Below are 20078 nucleotides of genomic sequence, written 5' to 3' on the forward strand. Positions count from 1 at the left end.
AAAGAAATCTTACCATCTGTGACAACGTGGATGGAACTACAAACTATTATGTTAAGCTAAATAAGTTGGGCAGAGAAAGACGAATGCCGTATGTTTTCACTTATATGTGGAATCTAAAACACAAACAAACTAATAAACAAAATGAAACAGAAACAAACTCAGATACAAAGAACTGATGGTTGCCAGAGAAAAAGGGGTGAGGAATGGGGAAGAAAGGGGAAAGGGATTAAGATATACAAACTTCCAAGTCACAGGGATGTAATGTATAGCATAGAAATTGTAAACTAAGAATAGTAACAGACTGTTACTAGACTTATTATGGTGATCATGTCATAAGGTATATAAACGTTTAATTGCTATATTGCACACCTGAAACTAATACATAATTGTATATCAACTACAATTAAAAATAAATTTTAAAAATTTATAATAAAATAGTTAACTATGGCAGTCAAAAAAAATTCATTTGGATTTAAAAGTAAATTCTATAGGATGCTGTAAACTACCCTCATCTGCAAAAAGAAGAGAGAGAAACAGGTGAGTTTGAAAATGTCTGATATTATCAGCCTCTGCATTTCAAAATGGTTTAAATACAGGGTTTGAAATATTTTACCACTTAGTTGCTTTGTGTCCACTCTTAGCCCTAATACTGAATGGAACAATGAAGCCACTATGCTGTTTAAATGAGCAAATTTTATTACCAGTCAGAAGGGTCAAAGTCTACATGGAGCTCATATCCCTTTCACATCTGCAAATGACCAGGAGCATGTGTGGACCATTATTTCATTTCTCTACCTTCATGTCATAGAAGCACCCACCTTTCATCCCTAGAAACCCCTTTATTTGAGGCTGAGTCAAGGTGTTTGAGGACATATCATTTGCTGAGGCCCAAATGTCTCTTAATGTCTTATGAAAAAAGGATATGCTTCTATTTTTAAGCTGTTATTACACACCATCAGGCTAAACAATAACTTCACTTAGCATTCAATATTTTAGGCTGATTATCACAGAGAAGCCTTCCTGAAAAACTCTATCCCTACATCACAATAATTATAAATATTCCTATAATATTTTTGAAGAAGCACCTTCCCCTAAACCACACTCACATTCTAAAACTATTTCAGGAAAGCAGCTACACAAGTGCACTGTGAGTACATAAATCATTTAGGAGGTAGGAAAGAGACTCAATGGAGTTGGTACCTAAAGGCTGCTAATTTCTCTGAGAACTATGGCTCTATTCTCACGCACACCCTCTCAATTCCCTGAAGTATGTCCAGCATCCAGTTGTTCTAGAACACCTTTATCTTCCCCCATCACATCACCTAACTCATACTCTCTCATCCTTTAGATTGGCACTTAGCTGTCATTTCTTCTAAGAAGCCTTCCTTATCCTCATCCCCGAGTCTGGGTTGGATACAGTTATAGCATACTGAACTTCTCCCCCTTTTAGCACTTGTCATGCAATGTTCTTACTACCGATTTACTTCTCCGCATCTTCCTCTGACTTGGAGGCCTCTTGAGAAAAAGTTACCTATCTGCCTTGATCACGGGTATAATCTATGGCTTGGCACCATGCCTGCACACAGTTGATGCTCAGCTAGTATTGGCTAGCTGGCTGGCTGGCTGGCTGGCTGGCTGGCTGGCTGGCTGGCTGGCTGGATAGATAGGTGGGTGAATGGAAAGAAAATTAGTTCATATAGCAAGAATGGGGATGAGACAATAAACGTAAAGTCCCTAGCACTATTTCTCTAACACAGTAAGTTCTTGATGAATGTTTGTTATCATTATATTCTTGTGTGGGGAAGAGTCTAGAGCTGCCACCAAAGGACAGAGAAAGAAACTTAGTTAATGCATTAATGGGAAACACTGAACAAGCCATCAGATGTTGATTCCCATTAATCTATAATAACAGTCCAGACAGAGTTTTATAATTCTCTCAAGTGGAACATAAAAGTTCAAGAGAGGGCACATAGTCGAGATGCTCCTGGGAGGGAATGGGCAGGACAAGAGCTTCAAGGCACTGAAAGTGCTGGTGAGAGAATGGTAAGGGGATTACATACATAATGCAGGCAAAGTAAGTAAAGAAGTGAGGCAGGCCAAAGGGGCTGTGGTCCGAGACAAGAGTGAGATGTACAGGGCTTCACAGGAAACATGGAGTGGGGAGGGGATAGGTGACAGCATGACCACTGACTAACTGTACTTACAGACATGTTGTCAAAACATCCTTCCTTCCAGTCTAGGAAACATGCCAGGGTTGTGGGCTCGATCCATAGTAGGGGGGCATGCAGGAGGCAGCCGATCAATGATTCTTTCTTATCATTGATGTTTCTCTCTCTCCCTCTCCCTTCCTCTCTAAAATCAATAAAAATATATTTAAAAATATATCCTTCTTTGGGACAGATTATGAAGACTGTTGTTGTGTGTTTTTGTTTTTGGTTTTTTTTGGGGGGGGTGGGGTGGGTTCTGAAGGTCAATTCATTTCCTTGTGATTTTCCCCCCTTTATCATAAATCCAAATACTCATGGAAAGGGTTTTGGAAAAGTAAGATAATAAAAGATTCCAAAAACCCAGAATTTGGGTAATCAAGCAGTTAGACTCATTTATAAGCTCAGTGAATATCCTACCTGGGAAGGACTTTAAAAGTTCATGAAAACCAACAGTGTCTAACTTTTCACATGAGGCTCCCTTTTAAGTAAAAAACAAATAAACACAACAAAACAAAAAAACACTGAACTTCCCGTTTGATAATATACTGAATTTTAGCAGATATTCATTGATTGAAGAAACATAACATGTAAAAATTTACTAATGCTTTTTAATAAGTGTATTTTTTATTAACCATCCTTTCTAGAAACACCTAAAAATAATGTGCACACATGAGGGTAGCACATTTACCTTGCTTTGTGCCATGATAAAGGCTGTGCTCCCAGGCTGGGAACTGACCTGGATCACAAACCACCATGATGAAAGAGGTGAAGTGACTTCACCAAGATCTCACAGCTGGTATGTGGCTGAGCTGTGTCTATAACATTTCCTGGCACTTTGGTCTAACATCCTGCTACTGCGCATAAGAGTATCCTGAGAGTTCCAGTACAGCTATAGCTGAGTTATTCATTTCAGGTAATATAAAATGATCATGGAACAGTGAAAATTAATAGACTACAAATTATCTTAAGAGTCAAAGGGAGATAAAATAAAATGCTAAATACTTTATCTTTCCCCATCAACTATCTGATGTTCGCATGAATATATGCTTAATGACAGGTAAGGAAGGAAATGAAGCTGAGTTCAAATACAGTTTTGACTGTGTTTTGTTTAAAGCATCTGAAAAGAGGGGGAGGACAAGAGTTGGTAGAGACAGGGAGGAAAGGCTACTCAGGGAGAGAATATAATGCAACAGGCAGTAGTTACATGCAAGAGCTTTGGAGATGGGAGGACCTCAGTCCAAATGCTGGGTATTAGTCACTTATCTGTCTCTTAACCTCTACTTCTCTATTTGTAAACACAAGGTAATCACACCTACCTTAAAATGAAGAATTCCTGTGAAAATTAAATTGGCTCATAGTTGTAAATCAGTCAACATAGCTATAGCCTCACAATGGAAGCTTGGTAAAAGGTAAAGACAGTGTCACCTTCAATTACATCATAACCTTAGCAGCTAAGGTTAGCTGGAAACACAACAGAAACATCACTTTTTAGACTTCAAGTCAGAAACCTCACCTGCTATGACAGAGCCTTAATCATGTTCTAGTTACATTAATTACATTCAAAGCCTGACCTGCCGGAAGGAAGGAAGGAAGGAAGGAAGGAAGGAAGGAAGGAAGGAAGGGAGGGAGGGAGGGAGGGAGGGAGGGAGGGAGGGAGGGAGGGGAGGGGACACCATGAGTTACCTAGCTCCTTGGTGAACATAAGTGGTGAAAGTAATTGCCTGGCTCATGAGCTGCAAGGCAGTCACTTTCAACAATAGGAGCGTATTCTCTAATAAATATATGACTTCTGCCCAGCCAGTGTAGCTCAGTAGTTGAGCATCGACCTATGAACCAGGAGGTCACAGTTAGATTCCTGGTCAGGGCACAAACCCAGGTTGCGGGCTTCGTCCCCGGTGTGGCGCGTGCAGGAGGCAGCTGATCAATGATTCTCTTTCATCACTGATGTTTCTATCTCTCCCCCTCTCCCTTCTTCTGTGAAAACAATAAAAATCTATTTAAAAGAAAAAAATATATATGACTTCTGTTTTATCCTTAATGCTTACTGGAGAATTCTAAGTTCACAAAAGTATACACAGAGATATAACAAACTAGTAATTTTTCCCTTTTAATAACTTGGTTGTAAAACCACAACCAAGACAGGCTTCTGGGGCAACTCATTTTCATTTCCTGACATAAACGCCTTCTCCTTCTAACTCCCACCCACCTTTTTGGTTTTGTTTTAAACAGACAGTTTACTGTGAAATTGGGACGATCTATGGTGAAGAACTGCTTCAGCTTCACTCCAAGAACTCATTTCCACTGCCGCTGCACTTGGAGCACACTTCCTCTGGCAGAGTATCTGAGGGCTTGTTAAGAGAGGCTGAAGAGGTATGATGAGCGCTCAAGGACTTTCCCTTTTCTCAGCAAACAAGGCTGGTCACAGCTCTTATAAAACCTTCAGAATGATTCATTTCTCTGCCAAATACCACGGGAGCCTTCCAGCCTTATAAGTGGTGCTTCCTCCGCTGGGTTTTCCTCTGCTGCCTTTTTCCTCTCTTCGTCAACCCTATCCCTACCTAATCACGCACATGCACTTACGCACATGCTCTTGCATGCAAACAACACACACACACACACACACACACACACACACACACACACACACACACCTTTGCTTAACTCATAATTCTCATATGTGACTTTAACTCTTACAAAAGCTTTCCTTTACCCTCTAAGGAAGAGTTTGCAAATTAAACTACTCAGAGGTTTAGCTTAATAGTAAACCTTAAAATTACTTAAACACCAACCATGGAGAGATACAGCTGAATTGTAAACAGAAAGTGTATCCTACACTCTGCTACTCAGCAGAAAAGAACACCGTATGTTCCTTCCTACCCCTTACACTCCATGATAAATGTGTTCTTCTTTAAACCCTTAGGGGAAGAGAGAAGTGCTCATCAGCTAAGCATTTGAGGAGGAAGAAATCATTCCTGTGTTATCTGCATCTGACCTCTTCTCTGTTCCTAGGAGGCACAAGGCCTACCAGAACAAGAGCCAGGGCTCATTGCCAAGATAAGACTCAAACGGCACCATTCCAAGCTAAGTAGTGTTCAGAGTCCTTGAGGGAATCAGGCCACAGTCCCATCTAGGATTCTCAAGGTGGGAGAAAGGTCTCCACAAGACACCGAGCCATTCTGTGTGGAGACTGGAGGATGAGGACAGGCTCAGCAAGGGTTGGCTTCAGGGCTCCTTACCCCTCGAAAGGGTCCATTCCTAGATAATGTTCCTCCCAGGTCATAATCATCATCTGGGCATGCAAGCTCAAGCCGTCACAGAGTTAGATACATGAACCATGCCTTACCATGCTCTGAAATATAGCAAATAATGCTCAATTTTTTAATCAACTGCCTTCACTGAGGTGATCTTTGATATTTAGAAAATCTTAAGGTTGTATGAATTTCTTTTCCTCAGAACTTGCAAAAAATCCCCAGAAAAGTCAAACTGTTTAAGACTGGGTAAAAGGCAAGAAACCAGTAATCCTCTTTTGAGAGTAAGAGCAACATGACTTTAAAACCTGGGTTCTGTCTATGCAAGTGATTTTTTAAGAAACACTCAATTTACTCATTTTTCTATTATATAATTGTGTCCAGTTGGTTAAACTAGGTGACTATATTGACTCTGTCTGACATTAAGAACCAGGGAAATTTGAGCCAAGAAAGCATACCAGAAGCTGTCCATATTTTCATTGCTATAAAAGGAAAAGGTGACAGATGCCCATATAGAAGAAACAGGTATATACAGGCTGGAGCAAAAGGAAGTTTACAGTTGTGATTATGTGAAACACAGAGTTTATTCTTGCATTATTTTTAAAATATATTTTTATTGATTTCAGAGAGGAAAGGAGGGAGGGAGAGAGAGAGAAATATCAATGATGAGAGAGCATCATTGGATCGGCTGTCTCCTGCACGATTGGGGATCAAGCCCACAACCTGGGCACATGCCCTAACTGTGACTTTCTGGTTCATAGGTTGATACTCAACCATTGAGCCACCACGGCCAAGCTATTTTTGTATTATTATTTATTAATTATTGCATTATTTTCCATACAAACAACTATAAACCTACTTTTGCCCCATCCTGTATTGAAAGGAAATTACCAGAATATATTGAGATTACTACTAAGAATATAATTAATGTTGATAAGATTTTTATTAAAGGTTCCTAAGAACCAATACACTATGACGTATTTTAAAATATAAAACTATCTTGCCCCACCTGTGTGGCTCAGTGGTTGAGCATCGACCCATGAACCAGGAGGTCACGGTTGGATTCCAGTTAAGGTACATGCCTGGGTTGTGGGCTCGATCCTCAGTGGGGAGGCATGCAAGAGGCAGCTGATGGATGATTCTCATCATTGATGTTTCTATCTCTCTCTCCCTCCCACTTCCTCTCTGAAATCAATAAAAACATATTAAAATATAAAACTATCTAAGCTCTGATTCAGTCACCTTGTCCACATCTAAAATGTATGGATCAGAAACATTCACTATCCAGGGACAAAGGCAGTATTTTTCCTTTTGATTTCATAACTTCACAAAAGATGAAGGAAACTTTGACAAAAACTCCACTCCAATGGGGTCTAATTATTTCCAGTTATATTAGAGCACTTTTTTGAGACACTGGTAAGCAAGCACAAAACTTAAAGATTTCACAAAATAAGGCACCATCTGACATACAAAAAGAGGTAAGCAATAGTAACTACTGAGGAGTTAGACATGCATGAAGGGCACTAACCATGATCCATGAAGTTAACCCTGACACAAGTAGGAACTATACATACACACACAAAGCAGAACTATCCCTTACTGCAATTACATGGCTGTCTACGGTTGGGGAGACTAATGCTACACATAAGCAATGACTTATGACCTCCTATTACAAAACAACAAATCCCAAAAGTGCAAATCAATACACCACACACAGAGAAGTTGATGAGCATCTAAAAGGCAATGAGACATCAGAGGTCAACGAGAAAGACTTGTTATGAACGACTTGTGTGGAAAAAATACGGAAGCTGATCTGGTCAAGGAAAGGAACAAGACATTCCAGGTAGACATAAAAGACCAACAAGAGCAAAGCACTAGAAAACTGAAATTGTGCTCCTTCTCATCAATATAATCTCCAATGATTAACTTTGCTCATGTTCACTTCATCTCTACAGCAAATGTCTTTGAAAAATGATTTAATACTGAAGTCTGGCATTGTGTCCTTTTATTAAAAATATGTGTGTATGAATACATATTTCTATACAACTCTATTCATATACCTATTTCCTTAACACACAGAACTACAAAGATAAATGGCAGCCAAGTAATTTTAACTGGTTTTGCAGTATGAATTCAGAATGATTATAATTACAGTTTCTCTTTTAAAATGAGGTTTTGTTCTTTAATATTCATTGACTACTAGCTTGCTTCCCACACACAACACATTATTTACCGTACAGTGGCTTGATGCATCAATTATGGTAATAGTTTGTGAATAACATTCACATTATGGAAAAATCAGCCTGGTTACTTAGCTCTCCCTCTGGAAAATTGTCACAAACATATGTATCATCTGTCTTTACTTAGACTGCAGCAATTAGTAATTATAGCTGTATATACTTCTTTAAAGCAAAGAGGAAAATAGACTTGAAATGTCATGTTTCCAAATGTTCTTAGGATGTTGTCTAAATGTATTTTGTTTGAACTCTAGTTGAAAAAGAGAGAATGCATTTTGATAAAATGAAAAATCATCACTAATAGCATACTGGATGTGGAAAACTAGACAAAGCATCTTTCAAATAACATCACTGACTGAACAGTCTCTTCTTCAACCAGATCAGGCTGGAGATGAATAGGCCGTGGGTGGTGGGAGGCCTGAGTGCAGGACTGTGAGGCAAGACAGACCTGGATTCAAACCCCTCTCTTACCATTCCCTACCTCAGCTAAACAGTTACTTACTGAGTGCCTACTATACACCAGACACAGCACTTGGTTGTACAGGAACCTAAATGAAAAATACAAAATACTTTTTCTCAGGGTTACCTTATAGTAAGGAAACTAGAAACATAAATCAATATAATTTGGAACAAAGTACATAGATTTTTTAATTAATATTTTTATAATATAGACATGGTTCAGAGAAGAAAAGTATTTATGTTGGCAGAGACAGGAGGTAAGACATAGCTTTACCAAGGCCTAAACTGCTGAGCTGCATTGACAGAATTACACTGGAGTTCATGATTCCCAACAAAGACCCATCCTAGGTGACAATGTAGTCCAAGATCCAAACATGAGCTTGGACGGCAAGGAGGATGTAGAGGAAGGGCCAGATGGGGAAAGTCAAAGGCTTTGGAAGGCTGGTTTTCGATGGCCATTTATATAGACATTGAAATTTTTCAGGTCACACATTATTTAGCTTCTTTAACTCTTAATTTTTAATTATTACTCATGTGTAAAGTAAGGAAAATAGAATACCACCAATAATTTTTTAGAGTACTGATAAGGTTATTCTCTAAGCAACTTGCATAGTTTCTGACACTGTTAAGCTCCCAATAGCTCTTGAAACATTAGCAATTTATTGCAACCAAGAAAAGATTATTTAGAAAAATGGTAACAGGAAACAATATGAGAGTTTTAATAAGGAGAAAAGTAAATAATAGCAGTCGTAAGAGTAGGGATGGAAAGTGACCATGAAAAATAATCCACCATAATCGGTTTTGCTCTTCCATGCTGTCCTCAGAGACTGATCTCTTGAGGGTCTAGAATTCAGAGGCGAAGGGTAAAATGTGGAATGACTGGTTTTTAAAAGGAGGCCTGCGGTTCCCTTTGCATGGATGGAATGTGAGGATTTGCAATTCAGTCCAAGATGGGTCTGGTTTACAAATCACAGAAGCATCTGAGTCTGGGTCCTCTCCAAATATCATTCCCCAGCCAATCCCTTCCCAATGCCAAAGAGAGGCAGGCTACCAAAAAGCAATCCAGTCACACCGTCTAACTGCAGATGACCAATTACTCTCCAGCAACTCCTTACAAACAATCTAACCCAATGGCTCTCAAAGTGCAGACCCCATACCAGCAGCAGCACATGAGAATTTGTTAGAAGTGTAAATTTTCAGGCTCTCCCCAGACCTAAGGAATCTAAAACCTGGGTGGCTGGGGTGAGTGGCAGTAATTTGTTCAATGAGCCTTCTAGGAGATTCTGATGCAGGTTAAAGTTTGAAATCACAGATCTAGTGTGATCTCCTAGTTATGAGTGAGGGAAACTGAGGCCCAGAAAGGTCATTCAGTAACTTGATTTCAGAGCCAGTCTCCAGACTCTAATCCTTCATTCTCTTCACTGCACAACATGGCCTGTGTAGACACCTAAGCAAGGGATGTGCCCTGGATGAATGCTTTTATCTATGCCCCTCTGGCCAAATATGCCCTAACTTGGGCTCTAATGGAGGTGTTTTTTCTGGCAAGCAGGGCACAGGAGAGAAAAGCCATACAGCCCATGGGGTGGTAACAAAAGCAAGTACTGAATCATCTCCTGGAACAGAGATCCACAACCTCTTTCAGTAGAGGGCCAGATAGAAAATACTTCAGGTTTTGCAGGCCATATTATCTCTGTTGCAATTAGTCAATTCTACCATTATAGCTCAAGAGCATCCACAGAAAACATGTAAACAAAGAAGTGTAGCTATGCTCCAAATAAAACTATTTACAAATCACACACCAGGTTGAGTTTGGCTGGCAGGCTATAGTTTGCTATCTCCTGAAGTAGAAGATGGCTGACACAGAATCAGTATTCAATAAATACTTAGTTGAATAAATGAATAAATAAGAGTGGGGCTAGTTGCTGCTGCTTTCTACATTCATCAGTATCTCCTGTCATCACTCCTCTAACTTTTTAGTACCTCATCATAGCACTTTACATGCACTCATTTCTGTAGGCTACACCTGTGGAAGGCTGAAGGGCTAAAATCCAGCACACACCACTTGCCAGGCCATGTGTCATAACACAAGGCTGCTTTGCCAGGAAGAAGGGGACTTTCATGTTCACAAAAGCACAGGCTGCTCACCTAACCATGCGCCCTTGGAAATGAACCCTAAGGTGGGATATTGCCTAATTTGTACACAAACATCCTCTGCTTCCTACTTGTCTTTCCATTCTTCTCTTCATCTAGACCTGAAAAGACCTATTAAGAATCACTGAACACTTCTACTGATAATTCTATACACCAGGAATAATCTCCACATGATTCTAATTATGAACCCTTATCATAATTTTAAAAATTTGAGCACGTTCCCTGGATATGTATGTAGTTATTTTTTTGGCACTGATGGATTGTGCATATTACAAAATATACAAAATAAAATGTCAAAAGGTGAAAAGATAAAATGAACACAATTTTTAATGCTTTACTCAACATAATGGTATTAGCTAATATCTCAAGGGGCAACTTCCACTTCGGGCAAGGTAAATCATTAATGATCATGAGTATAAACCTAAGCTCCCAATTTTTTTTTTAATAATTTCAACTTTCTGGCAACTTCTTATTAGATATAATTACATAGTTGCTGATCATAACTAGAAGCTTGGTTGATAAGGAGCTCCTAAAAAGAATGGCAGTATGAGCTCTGCCACTTTCCTGCTGTTCCCTTGTGTTTTCTCATTCCGTTCAAGGAATTAAAAACAAAACAAAAAAAACCCAAAAGAAAACACTTGTCCTTTTTGTGAGGATTAGTTTAGTTAAAAAATAAATAATATAGCTCAGTAACATACTTATGAACCACACAAATTGGAACAACAGAGCGAATGAAAAGTCAAAGGAATCTGTCCTTTGTGACTCTCCAATTCTGGACAACTGCACAGCTAATTGGGCACAAGGCTAACTATCCTGCCGACTGAGTATTCCATATACTGATTCTCCACTCAGAAGTATTACTTATCAGCAACTTCTCCAATGTGTCTTCCTTAGAGATAACAATAAATCTAAACATAATTTCTACTATTTTGTACTGTGCTCCAATGGATTAGTCTAAAAATCATGTGGGGGAGACTGGGAGGCACATACCTCACCTTAGACAGCTCCCCTATAGATCAGTGTTTCTCACCACAAGGGACCTTGGTGATAAAATTAATTTAGTCGGTAATCACCACCATATATGTATGAGAGTGTGCGTGTGTGCGTGTGTGCGTGCGTGTGTGTGTTTTGGTGGGAGAGAACAGAAAGGGAGAACAGAAATGGTAGGGTGTCTTGCACGTAAGAGTGTGCTGCATGTAGTTTTATATTTGCATATGTAAGCATAGATATGTATGTGCATATGTGAGAACATACACCTGGATCATGATATAAACTGTATTTCTAACTGTGTGAAGTAGAACAAAAAAATTCTGAAAGCCATATTCTAGTATAGAGAATGTGGGAACTCCTTTGGATGAGATTCCAGTCAAAAAAGCTAGGTGAAGGGAGAGAAGGCAAGAAGCAGCCTTGGCATTTTGGAATGGCCACTAGGCTTAAATTAGATTTGCAACAGAATGCCAGTTCTATACCTTCCAGGTGTATAATTAGGAAAGATACTATCTCAAACCTCTGTTTTCTTTACCTAATAAGTGGAGAAACATACTTATCTTATGAGGTTATGAGGAGAGCTGCTGGAAATTGCAGAGATATCTGGAGTGTCTGGCACATAGTAGGTATTAATGGCAAAGGTGAGTTCCCCTTAAAGTATAGAAGCATAGCACCTTGCTAAGCATGTTTAGTTAAACATGAAATAAAACACATAGCAGCCCTGACCCGTGTGGCTCAATTGGTTAGAGTGTCATCCCATGCACTGAAAGGTTGCAGGTTTAATGCCAAGTCAGGGCACATACCTAGTTTGCAGATTCAATCCTGGGTCAGGGCACGTACAGAAGGTGGCCAATCAATGCCCTCCCTATCTCTCTGTCTCTGTCTCTCTCTCAAATAAATAAGCACATCCTCCAATAAGGATTAAATACTAACAGTAACACTAATACTAATACAACTAGTAATAAAACACAGCAAAGATCAGCAAAGAAGACAGCACTGTTCAGAGTGTGTACTGTATTCTAACAGGCTAGCCCTTTAGTAGCATAAGAGAGGATGTTCTGTAAAGGAACATAGATGGTGAGAAACCTATAATAGCACCCTCCCTCCCAATCACCCGCCAGCACACACACATACCCTTGAGGCTACAGAAAATACAAGCAAAAGAAACAAAGGAATATAATAGAGTTGTTGGGTGTTTTTTTTGTGTGTGTTTTTTTCCAAAAGCCTCACATAGTTGTCAGTTTCCTATAGCACAGCCTTCATTATTCATGAAGACAACCTAAGCAATTTGTAAGTAATATGCAAAATGCATTTACTTGGAAATCCAGGGAAATTCATATGGTGTTACAGAACAATTGAAAATTGATCTGCCTGGGAGCTCCACTCAAGAGCTGCTCCAGCCATCACAGTGGGTCCCAACAGACAATTTCCAAAATCCATTTGGTTTATCTCAAAGGTAGATTAGCTTTAATAATACTAAAATATTAGAGTCCAAAATATGAAACCCTGCTCAGTGCACACATAGGACCACAGTGACACTAATGTTTGAACTTGAAGCACTTAATTTTCTCAAAGAGCCCAACAGGAACACAATCTAGATCTGGTTGGACCACTGGCCAGCTTTGCCATTTGGGTAAAACAAAACTCCACTCAGCTTCTCTTTTCTCATCTATAAAATAATAAAGTTGCCCCCAAATAGTAACTAAACTAGGCCTGTTTTATTTGACCAGCACATTATTTTTTTTTTAAAAAGGTTCTCAATGCCTTAAGAAGAAATAAGCTCTCTGCAGTTTGCCATAGTCCCCACCTCTCCACTACATCACAAGGGAATAGACACAAAATGATTATGTGCTCAGTGCGAAGGCACTGCAGAGGCTCCTGCTCAGGCCCTAAAATTCTAGCTGCAATGGGAAAAATGAAGGTGAATGAAAGAGAAATGGTGTAGTAAAAAACAGGTCTACCTTGAAAAACTGATGCTATTAAGAACATTGTTTAATTGTGCCTAGGGATCCACCAACAAATCAGTGTATGTTCATGATTTCCTCAGACTCACTCTATGAACCAGGTATCTGAAGGAAGAAGCAGAAAATGTGTTATAGACACTGACCCATTCATGCATTATTGAGACAGGGCTCGCTGGGCTCTAGCAGTCTCGGACTAAATCCTCTCCTCAGTATAAGAGCCTGTGAGATATATGCAGAGATGGAGGGGCAGGCCAGCTATCAACTCCAAAGAAGAAATTCATTGAGACCAAACAAGTCCCATTTTAGAGGGCATGTCTTTAGCAGGTCCTTATGTAATACTAGAGGCCCAGTGCATGAAATTCGTGTGGGTGGTGGAGGGGTGTCCCTCAGCCCAGCCTGCACTCTCTCCAATCTGGGACCCCTCTCACAATCCGGGACTGCTGGCTCCCAACCACTCGCCTGCCTGATTGCCCCTAACCGCTTCTGCCTGCCAGCCTGATCACACCCTAACCACTCCCCTGCCAGCCTGATCGACACCTAACTGCTCCCCTGCCGGCCCGATTGCCCCTAACTGCCCTCCCCTGCTGGCCTGTTCTCACCCCCAACTGCCCTCCCCTGCTGGCCATCTTTGACCACAAGAGGGCGGCCATATTGTGTGTTGGAGTAATGGTCAATTTGCATATTACCTCTTTATTAGATAGTATCTTTCAGGTCCCTCTTCAACAACGGACCTAAAGTGAAGAGCTCCCTAACCCCAGTGAAGAATGGAGGACAAGGGAGGCATTTCTATGAAAAAAAAAAGTCTACAAACAAGAAACTCTAATGACTATACACACAAAGAATTCTAATTCCTCTGCCTACAGTTTCTACCTCAGGCCGGCTACCCTTCCAATGAATGGGAAATGAACAGAAGGCTGTGTCTCCCCAGATGTTAAAGAGCAACCCAGCTGCTGAACACAACCTGTTTGTAATTTTCTACTCAACCACAAAAATGGAAACTCAAACCTTCAGAGAAGCAGGCCCTTAAATTTCCTCCTGACTGCTGTTAGTGGTTTCTTTAATCTTTTAAGCTCTTGGGCTTAATACAGCAGCTGCCATCAAGAGTACTTATATTGTTGCTGAAGATAGGAGGAAAGGGGGGAGCAGCAGACTAAATTCATAAACATGGATTTCCATTCTGCTAGAATGCAGACTAAAATAAAAGAAAGAAACAAGGAACATAACTATAATGAGCATTAGAAATAAAGCATCACTTTCTAGAAGCAGGGGCACTTGAAAGGGGCATGAGATGTATCTACCATGCCCATGGCATTGCTCTTTGCGCCACCCCCCTCCCCCGCAATACTTAAATACCTTCCTTTTTGGACAATATCTCTTAACAGAGTTGTTATCAAACATCATTGAGATAGGTTTCATGTAAATAAAATCCATGAACTCTTCTTTAGAATATGCCACTGATTTAGGAGAGGGAGGAGGAACATTAAAATGAAAATGTTTTCACAGTTATATATAACTACTAGAGGACCGATACATGAAAATTCATGCAAGAGTAGACCTTCCTTCCCCCAGCTGCCAGCACCACTTTCCCTCCAACACTCAAGACCGGGCTTCCCACCTCCAGCCACCGGCAGGCACCCGGGACCTGGGCTGCTTCCCTCCGGCCACTGGCAGGCACCTGGGACCTGGGCTTCGCTCCGACCCTGGCTTCATCCAGAAGGATGTCTGGTCTAATTAGCATATTACCCTTTTATTATTATAGATAGAATAGGAAGACTTAACCATTATCTAACGTAGTGATCTTCAAATGTGTCCAACAAGGTTTCCTTAACAGTAGAAAAGAGTGAACATAAAACAAGAGGATTCTTTCAGTGGCCTGCTATTAGCATAATTATTTCATTTAGTTTGGGTGTTAGATCTTTAACACCATTAAGAATACATCTGAATTCCTTTTAGTCCTCAATTTATAGGGGTGGGTGAAAGTAGGTTTACAGTAGTAATACAAATAAATAATACACGAATAAACTCTGTGTTTCATGTACTCACAACTGTAAACCTACTTTCGCCCATCCCTGTAAGTATAAATTGATATTTTGCGCAAACTTCAGGTAAAACAGATCTGGAAGGAAAACAGGAAGATGCATCTGCTGGGTTTTTGTACTGTGACTTTATAAAGCTCCCAGCACACTGCCACAATTCCCAAGAAAGCACACAACAGGGAACCAATATCCAGTCCAAGGGTATAATTTTAATTACTAGGAAACTATGACCTAGAGAGACAAAAGCTCATGCCCAAGGTCACATGAGTTAGATATTGAAGACAGCATGTTAACTTCTAGTAAAGTGCAGTGTACTTTTCACTAATTTACAGTGAGTCTCTGGATGTAAATTTTAAATAGTACACAGAGGTAAATGAAAAGCTGACTACTCAAGAACTAACCGCCTCCCTCCAAACTGTTGAAACCTTGCTGATATTGGAGGGAAGTCCTAGTACACCTGCTGTTGCCCATGAACTACCTCCATTTGAAAGCACAGTAACAACTTAATAATTTAGTGAATGTTCAGCATTTATTACTTTCATTTTTAAAATTTAGTATAACTTTGGTATCTTTACACCAAGAAATATAGGTAACAGAAATATATTTAAGAGATAAACACCACAACTATAAGTTTATATTTTAAACAATTCTGAAAGAGGAAAAACACAAATGTATCCCTTGAGGAGAGAAAATACATTAAAAGCTTCAAATAAATACAGTAGAAACCCAAAACTTAAATAACTAAAATAATATAATTTTCTTTCTAAATGAAATCTAAGGTCCTTAAAATCAATTTTCCAGATAGGGGAGCAGAAATTTTTCAAATCTAGCCAGCATATAAATAGCTAAGTGTTAAAGTCATTTTTTCTTTCTGAAACAACTAAACTGCTCCCTTTTCTTATAGTTCATAGCTAAGGTTAGCCCCTAATAAATCCCTGTTAAAGGGGGAAATCAGTTCAAAGCATACTTCTCAATGCAAGTCCCAGAGGAACTCATATGGCACAGCAAGTCATCAACTTCTCAATGCAAGTCCCAGTGGAACTTGCATCAAAAGCACCTCTTCTGATCAGATCCCTGCAGTCATTTTAGAAAAGAATAAAAGTGTTTATTATCCCATTGGCTGTTTTTCAAACATCTTTAGTTAATTAACTGTGTGGATTTACTGAATCCTCAAAGGAATCAAATGCCTACGATGGCTATTGTCCACTCTACATTATCCCACAGGCTCATCGTACCCATTCTCAGCTCTCAGTAGTTCCAGTTACTCTAAGTAGCATCAGTCCTATGTAGCTCTGCAATTTCAGAGCACAAATTGATGAAATAAAAATGTAATCCTGGCCTGGCCTGGCCTGTGTGGCACAGTGGTTGAGCATTGACCTATAAACCAGGAGGTCATGCTCTGATTCCTGGTCAGGGCACATGCCTGGATTGCAGGCTCAATCCCCAGTAGGGGGCGTGCAGGAGGCAGCCAACGGATAATTCTATCTCATCACTGATGTTTCTCTCTCTCCCTCTCCCTTCCTCTTTCTGAAATCAATTTAAAAAAAAATATTTAAAAAAATGCAATCCTGATCAGAGGTTAGAGAACTCAGAAACTATAATCCTTCATATTTTCTAAAAACTGAAAAATTACATTTTACTCTAAAACCAAAAAGGCCTAAAGATGCAAGAAAAGCAATCAGATGACATTCTCAAATGCTAATTTAGCTCAGTCAAGTAATATCTGAAGTTAATATTAATCAATGCTATCAAAATCAATATCTTCTAGGACAGTGATGGCGAACCTATGACACACGTGTCAGAGGTGACACGCAAACTCATTTCTTTGGTTGATTTTTCTTTGTTAAATGGCATTTAAATATGTAAAATAAATATCAAAAATATAAATCTTTGTTTTACTATGGTTGCAAATATCAAAACATTTCTATATGTGACAAGGCACCAGAGTTAAGTTAGGGTTTTTTAAAATGCTGACACGCCGAGCTCAAAAGGTTCGCCATCGCTGTTCTAGGATAAGCTTCAAATTCACACCAGATACAAAGCAGCTCATGGAAGTCTGGCACCATGAAAGGAACTCCAAGAACCTAACAAAAAACCTAAAAACCATGATTCTGAGTAATTCAAACGAGTGGTCCAGTGGTTAGAGGTCAAGATAATCAGACCTCATAATTAGTTAAAATGGCTGGTGAGCAAACTCAGGATGTCATTTTAATGAGGTTCCCTTGGCAACTGTAAAACTGTTTTTGCTGAGTTGAGGAAAGTAAAATTGCAACAATGTTGAACTCTGCATTAAAATAGGTATCTAAAGCAATTACTGTGGGAATTGAGAAAAAGTCTTCCTTACAAATTTACTACCATCTTCACTTCTATAATCTTTTCCCCACTGGCCCTTTCTAGGCTGGGATTTGTATTAAATATGTAAATACGGTACTGAGTGTAATGGCATGTCTTTGCCATCTACTGGTGACTCTCTCCCTCTTCTTTATTCAAACTTCTATGAAATGCATATAGAGCACATATCGATGCCATTTGGTCATTATTTGGAACACTGGACCAGACAGAAGTCATGTAGGAGGCATCCCCCAAATCTGCAAATGTGTCCCTTTCCCATTTTAAAAATAAGAAAACTATGCTGAAAAAAAGTTAGGTATTCTGACCAAAGTCAAAAGCTAGGAATTGGCTGAACCACAATTTGATTCAGGTACCTAATTCCAAAAATCCATGTTCTTTCCATTTGCTCATGCTGCTTTCAATAGCATATATATCAATAAAGTATAGCTTTGAAAATCTAATTTTCTAAACATTGGGATATAGCTGCTCACAAAGTATGCTGCAGAACTATGTGACATTTTAATGTTTTTAAATTAATAGAATAAAACATTTTTTATTTTATTCAATATAGCGGTATCATTGACACTCTTTAAAGAGAAAAATAATACCATATGCTCTGAGCAATATTTAGAAAAATTCAGCCTCAATGATGCATTCAACTGATCTCTTAGAGGAAGAGCAAGTCATCAATTCCCAGCCTGAAAATTTGAGAGTTTGCATGCAGTGACCTTCACCAGAAAGTAAATATCATAATTAAATTCAAACATTTATTAAACATCCAATTCAATTCAACAAATATCTATTAACCATCTACTATGCACCCTGCATCATCAAAGTGCTAGCAATATAAATAAAGGCTAACAAATGAACCAGACAACTTCCTCCTAAAAATGTCCAGAGGATAGGCAGGGGAAATCCTAAGGGCTAGGCTACAATGTGCTTCAAGGACACACAGAAAAACAGTATCAGGGAAGGTCCATAGAGAAGATAACATCCAACTCAGGTAGCAACTTTCTGGATAACCTGCGGAATAATTAAATATTTTTAAACAGAGTCAAATCTGGGTTTAGGACATGTATCTGGTGGTAAGTTGAACTGAGAGGTAACTACAGTAAAACTTTTTTTATAGTTTAGTGGGCAAGGAAAATTGCACAGTGATTAAAAGCAATGGCTTTGCTAATTGTCAATAGCTCCACAACCACAGGCAAGTGGTTTTTAACTTTCTAAGTCTCAGCTGCCTTTTCTAGAAGTATGTGGATAAAAACAGCACCCATATGATAGGTTGGTTATGAGAATTAGAGATGAAAAATAACAAACATGTGACACAGTAATTGGATGATAATAAGCACTCAGCATATTTTTTTAAAAAACACGTTTTTATTGATTTTGGGGGCAGGGGGAGAGGGAAAGGGAAGGAGAAACATGGATTGGTTGCCTCCCATTCTCACCCAACAGGGGGTCAAAGGTACAAACTGGGCATGTAAACTGACCAGAAATTGAACTGGGGACCTTTTGAGGTGCATGGGACAATGCTCATCCAACTGATCCACACCAGCCAGGATGGGCAACACTCAGCATATTTTATTACTACTAAGGCGTGAAACAAAAGGGAAACAATCTTTCAGGAATTTTTCATTCATCTTTGCATGTACTGCATTACATACATTACATACATACACTAGGTTACATCCATCATCCATTTTGTTTTTCACTCAATTTGTGATACTCTAATGGAAAGTACGTTCAAATTACAATAAGGCTAGGGGACCAGTAATAAGATAGTATCAACCAAAATATATGATTTTGAATTTTCCTTTTCAAAAGATAACATCACAACTTAATGTGGTGATAGAAAGCATTTCCATTTCACTGAGTCTCAATTTTCTTGCTTTTAAATGAAAATAAAAGGACGGAAGTATTGAAGAGATATTAGGCTAAGGGACAGCACAGGTAATAAGGCCTAGCCCTTCATAAGAAATAGAAAATAATAATTCTCTTCTATCTCTTTCCTGTTTATCAAATATCTATATGGCTGAGGTTTCTTGGGAAAACTAAAAAAATAATAATGCCGTATCTGAGGTGTTTTAACCAGTCTGCCTACATTCTAGAGGTATATTTTCAATTTTCTTAATTGCAACTGGCAGTAAAGTTCCTAATCTTTAAGGAAATATCTTTGATCCATAGATCATAGGCATAAGTTCTCTTGGGAATGCTTGCCAATCAGGGTGTAGACCAGTGATGGCGAACCTATGACATGCGTGTCAGAGGTGACACGCAAACTCATTTTTTTGGTTGATTTTTCGTTGTTAAATGGCATTTAAATATATCAAATAAATATCAAAAATATAAGTCTTTGTTTGACTATGGTTGCAAATATCAAAAAATTTCTATATGTGACGGCACCAGAGTTAAGTTAGGGTTTTTCCAAATCACGCCGAGCTCAAAAGGTTCGCCATCA

The 20078-nt window shown here is 39.1% G+C and overlaps 1 protein-coding gene across 9 annotated transcripts in view; it reads right to left on the reverse strand.

Moving 5' to 3' along the window:
• The window catches only part of AUTS2 (activator of transcription and developmental regulator AUTS2), a 1126706-nt gene that overhangs the window by 755558 nt on the left and 351070 nt on the right, over positions 1 to 20078 (reverse strand). The gene's annotated exons all lie outside the window — the stretch shown is intronic.

The sequence above is a fragment of the Myotis daubentonii genome, chromosome 4 (genome assembly GCF_963259705.1).
Source record: "Myotis daubentonii chromosome 4, mMyoDau2.1, whole genome shotgun sequence".
NCBI lineage: Eukaryota > Metazoa > Chordata > Mammalia > Chiroptera > Vespertilionidae > Myotis > Myotis daubentonii.